Source organism: Osmia lignaria, unplaced genomic scaffold, assembly GCF_051020975.1.
Source record: "Osmia lignaria lignaria isolate PbOS001 unplaced genomic scaffold, iyOsmLign1 scaffold0213, whole genome shotgun sequence".
NCBI classification, from domain to species: Eukaryota; Metazoa; Arthropoda; class Insecta; order Hymenoptera; family Megachilidae; genus Osmia; species Osmia lignaria.
In genome coordinates this window covers 1-8,538 of record NW_027478354.1, presented here as the reverse complement: position 1 = coordinate 8,538, position 8,538 = coordinate 1, and the positions used below count along the sequence as shown (strand labels likewise).

At 17.3% G+C, this 8,538-nt stretch overlaps 1 pseudogene; it reads left to right on the top strand.

Annotated features, from left to right (window-relative positions):
• The first annotated feature begins 3,875 nt into the window (after positions 1–3,875).
• Positions 3,876–8,532, top strand: LOC143308219 (cytochrome b pseudogene; annotated as a pseudogene).
• Positions 8,533–8,538: the final 6 nt, after the last annotated feature.

Sequence of the window (8,538 nt, the reverse complement as noted above, 5' to 3'; positions counted from 1 at the left end):
CTAGGATTTATTTTTCTTTTTACCATAGGAGGATTAACAGGAATTATATTATCTAATTCTTCTATTGATATTATCCTACATGATACATACTATGTTGTAGGACATTTTCATTATGTTTTATCTATAGGAGCTATTTTTTCTATTATAGCCGCTATTATTCACTGATTCCCTATAATCATTGGACTTTCAATAAACCAATCTTGATTAAAAATTCAATTTTTCTTAATATTTATTGGAGTAAATATAACTTTTTTTCCTCAACATTTTTTAGGAATAATAGGAATACCACGTCGATATTCAGATTATCCAGATTCTTATATATGTTGAAATTTATTTTCCTCTATAGGATCTTTAATTACTTTAAACAGAATTATTGTAATAATTTATATTATTTTTGAAAGATTATATTCAAAACGAATAATTTTATTTAAATTTAATCAAACAGCTTTAGAATGAATTATACATAATCCCCCTTTAAATCATTCTTATAGGGAAATTCCATTAATTTTAAAAATTTAATTTAATATGGCAGATTAGTGCAATGGATTTAAGATCCATATATAAAATTATTTAATTTTTATTAAAAATTTCTTCATGATATATATATTCATTTCAAGATTCAAATTCCCCTTATTCAGATAATCTTATATCATTTCATAATTTTACTATAATATTTATAATCATAATTATTTCAACTACACTTTTTATATTAATAGATATTTTTAATAATAAATTTATTAATCGATTTCTTTTAAAACATCATACTATTGAAATTATTTGAACTATTATTCCAGCTATTATTCTTTTATTTATTTGTTTTCCATCTTTAAAAATTTTATATTTTACAGATGAATTATGAAACCCAATTTTTTTTACAGTAAAAAGTATTGGACACCAATGATACTGAAGATATGAATATCCTGAATTTAATAATTTTGAATTTGATTCTTATATAAATAAAAACTTTGAATATAATTCTTTCCGATTATTGGATGTAGATAATCGTATAATTATTCCCTTTAAAATTTCAATTCGAATATTAACTACTTCTACAGATGTTATTCATTCTTGAACTATTCCTTCTATAGGAGTAAAAAGAGATGCAACCCCAGGTCGAATTAATCAAATAAATATTCTTGCTTTACGACCTGGACTTTTTTTTGGCCAATGTTCAGAAATTTGTGGTATAAATCATAGATTTATACCTATTGTTTTAGAATCTACATCTTATAACAATTTTATAAATTGAATTAAAAATTCTACTTAAAGAAATTAGTTAAATATAAATAATAACATTAATTTGTCAAATTAAAATTAATTTCCTTCAAAATTATTTCTTAAATTTTATCATTAAGTGTCTGAAACAAAATAAGAATTGATCTTTTAAATCAAATATAGTATTTATTATACTCTTAATGAAAATTTTATTCCACAAATAAGACCTAGATATTGAATATTAATTTCTATCTTTGAATTATTAATTTTTTTCATATTAATCTTTAAAATTTATTTTTTTCCAATTAATTTAAAAATTTATTTTCCTAAAAAATCCTTTAAAACCCATAAATTATTTAATTGAAAATGATAATAAATCTTTTTGAAATTTTTGACCCAACTACAAGAATACATTTTTCTTTAAATTGAATTAATTCTATATTAATTTTTATTATTCTACCTTTAAATTTTTGAATTATTCCATCCCGATTTGAAATATTATTTATTTCAATTTCTAAAATTATTTTTTCTGAATTTAAAAGCTTAACAAAAAAAAAGTATAAAATAAATATTTTAATTTTTTTTAGATTAATAACTTTTATTGCATTAAGAAATTTTATAGGATTATTCCCTTATATTTTTACTTCAACAAGTCATATATCATTTAATTTAATTATTGCTTTATCTTCTTGAATAAGATTTTTTATTTATAGATGATGAAATAAACCATTAAATATATTAATTCATTTAGTTCCTTTAAATACACCCCCTGCTTTAATAAATTTTATAGTAATAATTGAACTAATTAGAAATATTATTCGACCTTTTACTTTAGCAATTCGATTAACTGCAAATATAATTGCAGGACATCTACTATTAACTCTTTTAGGCACATTCATTTCTAAATTCTTAATTTTATTACCTATCACAATTTTAATTCAAAATTTATTAATAATTTTAGAAATTGCAGTTTCTATAATTCAAGCATATGTATTTTCTATTCTTTCTTTATTATATTTTTTAGAATCTAAAAATTAATGTCAATTTATTATAATCATCCTTTTCATTTAGTTACTAACAGACCTTGACCTATTATAAACGCTTTTAATTTAATAAATTTATTATTAAGATTAGTAATATGATTCTTTTACTTAAATTTTTTTTTAATTTTTATTAATTTTCTTATCTTAATCTCTTCTATATTTTTTTGATGACGAGATATTATTCGAGAAAGAACTTTTCAAGGATTTCATACATTTTTAGTTTTAAAACTAATAAAATTTAGAATAATCTTATTTATTATTTCAGAATTTTTTTTTTTTATTTCATTATTTTGAACTTATTTTCATTCTATAAGTTCCCCAGGAATAGAAATTGGTTTACTTTGACCCCCTAAAAATATTATCATATTCAATCCATTTAGAATCCCTTTATTAAATTCATTAATTTTAATTTCTTCAGGAATTTCCCTAACTTGAAGTCACAATAGATTATTAAATAAAAATTATATAGAAAGAAAAATTTCTCTAATAATTACTATTATTTTAGGAATATATTTTTCTTTTCTCCAATTTATTGAATATATAGAAGCTCCATTCTGTTTTAATGATAGAATTTTTGGATCTATTTTCTTTATAGCAACAGGATTTCACGGATTACATGTAATTATTGGAATTATTTTCTTATTTATTACACTAATCCGATTAATTAATCTACATTTTTCTGCAACTCATCATTTTAATTTTGAAGCAGCATCTTGATATTGACATTTTGTAGATGTAATTTGATTATTTTTATATATTTCAATTTATTGATGAATATTTTAAATATAATAATAATTAATATATATATAGTATAAACTTAATTACATTTAATTTCCAATTAAAAAATTTATAAAATTAATATATATAATTTTTAATATTATATTTTTATTTTATTTTATAATAATTATTACTTCTATACTTATATTAATTAATTTTTATTTAAGAATATATAAACCATTAAATCGAGAAAAAATTACCCCATTTGAATGTGGATTTAACTCCCAATCAAACTCCCGTCTCCCATTTTCTACACAATTTTTCCTAATTACTTTACTATTCTTAATTTTTGATATTGAAATTATCTTAATTTTACCATCTATCTTTTTAATAAAATTTAAATCTATTTTTTTAATATTAATTATTTTAATTTTTATTTTTTTAATAATTATTAGTCTACTTATTGAATGAAGTTATAGATTATTAAATTGAATTTTTTAATATATGGACTAAAAAAGTCTAATATTAAGCCGAAATTAATTGTAAAAATTACTTCATATATTTATATATATAATATATACATATTAATATTAATTGAAGCTAAAATAGAAGCAATTTATTGTTAATAAATTTATTGAATTAAAATTCCAATTAAAGAAATAAATTTAAATAGAACTTCTAATTCTAAATTTAATATTTTATATATTATTATTTCTAAATAATTTTTATATAGTTTAATAAAACTTTATATTTTCAGTATAATATTAATAAATATAAAATTTATTTATAAAAATTATATTTATAAAAATTTTATTTAAAAATATTAAAATTACCTTAATATCTTCAATATTATGCTCTTCTTAAGCTATTTAAATTTTAAATTAAAAAAATAAAAATTAATATTATTAATAAATTAGTTAATAATATATTCATAAAATTATATTCATTTAACTTATATTTAAATAAATAAAATTTCAATTTTATAAATTTAATCTTAAATTCAAATAAATTTTTTTCATGAATATTTTCATACAATATAACTATATTTAAAGGTAAATCATAATACAAATAAATTTTTTCGATATAAAATATTGTTCTTATAAAATTTCCTATTATTAAATTTTTATAAGAATTAAAATAAAAAAACTGCCCAATCAAAATTCCACATAAAATTAATTTTATAACCATAATTTTTAAATTTATTGTTAATACAATTAAATAATTTAAATTAAAAATTTTAAAATATAAATATCCAATAAAAAAAATAGTTATTAATAAAATAAATATACAAAAATTTACCAAAATACCTTCTTTCTTAATTAAATTTACATAATAATTTTTTTTAGAAAATAAAATAAATATAATTAATCGAATAGAATAAGATACAGTAAAAATTGTAGAAAAAATTAAAAATATTATTCTAATTATATTTATTTTTCTTAAAAAAATTAATTCCATAATTATATCTTTAGAAAAATATCCTGATATAAAAGGAAATCCTATTAAACATATTAAAGAAAAAATTAAAACTATAGTTTTAAAAGGATAAATATAAATTATACCACCATAACATCGGATATCTTGATTTCTATTAAAATTATGAATAAATCTACCCACACATAAAAATATTAAAGATTTAAATAAAGCATGAATTACTAAATGAAAAAAAGCTATTTCCCAAAATCCTAATCTTAAAATTCTTATTATTAATCTTAATTGACTTAAAGTCGATAAAGCAATAATTTTTTTAAAATCAAATTCATAATTTGCAATTAAACCCGCTATAAATATAGTTAACCTAGAAATTAATAAAATATATTTATTAAAACATCCTAAAAACAAAAATTTATTATATCGAATTAATAAATAAACCCCAGCTGTTACTAAAGTTGAAGAATGAACTAAAGATGAGACAGGAGTAGGAGCTATTATTGCAGCAGGTAATCATAAAGTAAATGGAATTTGAGCTCTTTTTGTAAAAGCTACTAATACTAATAAAATTAATATTAATAAATTAAATTTATAAATTATTAAATTTCACCTCCCATATATTATTCCCATAGTAATTATTAATAAAATTCCCACATCCCCTACACGATTTCTAAAAATTGTTAATATTCCAGCATTATAAGCTTTATCATTTTGATAATAAATAATTAAACAATAAGAAATTAATCCTAAACCATCTCATCCTAATAAAATTGTTAAAAATCTAGGTCTCAAAATTATAAAATATATTGATACTACAAATAAAATTACTAAAATAATAAATCGATTTATAAATTTATCCCCTTCTATATAATAAATTCTATAAATTAATACAACTATAGAAATAAGTGAAACTAATATTAAAAATATTATTCTATAAAAATCTAAATAAATAAAAAAAGAAAATTTTATTCTATTATATCTATAAATTATTCATTCTAAAATAATTAAATTCCTATTAAAAAAAATAATTATTATAAATAAAAAAAAAAATCCCGTAAATACAAATAATATATATACAAATATAATTAAAATAATTTAAAGTACTTAATTTACATCTTTGAACCCACATTTCAAAATTTTTTTTTAAACTATTTAAATTAAATAAAAATTCTTAAATTTAAAATAACTATATTTAAAGGAATTCAATGAAATAATAAAATTAAATAATTAATTAATTTTCCTCTTCTTAATCTTTTATAAAAAAAATTCTTTCCATGAACAATAAATCTAAAAAAATATAAAGAATACATAAATCTAACTAAACAATAAAAAAATAATTTAATTATTAATAATCTTATTCAATTAACTAATCTTATCAATAAAAAAATTTCCCCAACTAAATTTAAAGAAAAAGGAGCAGCTATATTTGAAGAACATATTAAAAATCATATCAATGATATAGAAGGCATAAAAATTAAAACACCCTTATTAATAATTATCAATCGTCTATGAGTCTCCAAATAACATAAATTTAATAAATAAAATAATCCAGAAGAACACAACCCATGAGCAATTATTATTAAATATGAACCTAAAAATCTTAATTTTCTTATAGTAAATATAGAAGCTATTAATAAATTTATATGAACAACAGAAGATATTGCTACTAAAATTTTTATATCAATTTGTCGAAAACAACTAAATCTTAAAATAATCCTTCCCAATAATCCAATTTCAATAAAATACTTATTCATTTCTAAAAAATTTTGAAAAAAAATCATTATTAATCGTAATAATCCATAAGACCCTAACTTTAATAAAATTGCAGCTAAAATTATTGATCCAAATACAGGAGCTTCTACATGAGCTTTTAATAATCAACCATGAATTATATATATTGGTATTTTTACTAAAAATCCTATAATTAAATATAAAAATAAAATTTTATTTAACTTAAATTTTATTCTTTCTAATAATAAAAATCTTAAAGACCCTATTAAATTAAATAAATAAAATAATACTAATAATAAAGGTAATGAAAAAAATAAAGTATAAAATATCAAATAATATCTTGCATAAATTCGTAAAAATCCTATTCCTCATTTCATAATAAAAAAAAAAATAATTAATAAACTTACTTCAAAAAAAAAATAAAATATTAATATATTTATTCTAAAAAAATTTATTACTAAAACAATTAATATTAATATTAATAAATTTAAACATAAAATCAAATTTTTTTCCTGATTAATTCTCATAAATACTAATCCAAAAATCCATAAAGATATCATAATAATTCCATAAGAATAAAAATTTAATCCAAAATTTAATCTTAAATTAATTCATTCCATAAAAAATCTATTCATTCTTAATATCAAAAAACTCAATAAAAATATTATATTTCTAATAAAATATAACTTTTTATAAATATTAAAATTAATAATTAAAAATCCAACTATAAAAATTATACTTTCTATTATTAACATTTTAAATTTATTATTATAAAACCTTGATTTCCAATAATTCTCAATATTGACACTACAATTGATAATCCTAAAACAGCTTCACAAACAGAAAAAATTAAATAATATATAAATATTCACCTTAAATATTCCAACTCATTTAATATTAAAATTATTAAATTCAATACTACGAAAAATTCCATTCTAATTAAAAATATTAAAAAATACTTATTAATTATTAATATTATTATAAAAATTAAAACTATTAAAATTAAAAAATATCTTTTTAAAATAAATTAGACTTTATAGTTTAAAAAAAACATTAATTTTGTAAATTAATATTGAAAATTTTTTCTAAAGTCTAATTTCAAAATAATTTTATAAATATCTTTAATTCCCAAAATTAAAATTTTTATTTAAACTATATTTTGTTAATGTTAATATCAAAAATTTTATTTATATTCATAAATCTATTTATTATCACAAATATTTTATTACTTTCTTCACTACATCCAATTACTATTTTATTCTCTTTTATTATTTTCACCTTATCCTCATCTACTTTAATATTTTTAAATATAAATAATTCAATATACTCTTTTATAATTTCAATTTCTTTAATCGGAGGAATAATAATTATATTTAATTATTTTGTAAGATTAATTAACAATGAAAATTCAAAAATAAAATTTTTTGAACTAATCACTTCTATTAATTTTTTTTTTATTTCTTTTATTATAATTATTCATTTTATTAATTGAATACCAATTTTTATATTTACAGAAAACATAATTTTAAATAATAATTTATTTAAAATTCAAAATATTTATTTTTATCCAATAAATTATTTAACTATTTTTATAATCTTATTCTTATTAATTTGCTTAACTCTTTCATTCAAAATATCTACAATTAAAATAATCCCTCTTCGTAAAATTAAAATTTAATGAAAAATAAATATTTAAAAATTTTTAAATCTAATAAATTTCTTAATATCATTTATTCTTCATTCAATATTCATCCTACCCCAGTAAACATTAATTATTTATGAAACTTTGGATCAATTTTAGGAATTCTTTTATTAATTCAAATTATTTCAGGTTTCATTTTATCTATGCATTATTGTCCAAATATTAATTATGCTTTTGATAGAATTATTCACATTATAAAAAATGTTAATTCTGGATGAATATTTCGTTATATTCATTTAAATGGGGCATCATTTTATTTTCTTTGTATATATATACATATTAGACGAAATATTTTTTATCAATGTTATTCATCTCAACATGTATGAAATATTGGAATTATTATTTTATTAACTTCAATAGGAACTGCTTTTATAGGATATGTTTTACCATGAGGACAAATATCTTTTTGAGGAGCAACAGTAATTACAAATCTTCTTTCTGCAATCCCTTATATTGGACAAACAATTGTAGAATGAATCTGAGGAGGATTTTCTATTAATAATGCTACATTAAATCGATTCTTTTCATTACATTTTATTTTACCATTATTAATTCTAATAATAGTTATTATACATCTTTATTTCCTTCATATAACTGGATCTAATAATCCAATAGGAACAAATAGAAATATTTATAAAATTCCTTTCCACTCATATTTCTCATCCAAAGATATTCTTGGATTTTTTATAATTTTTATAT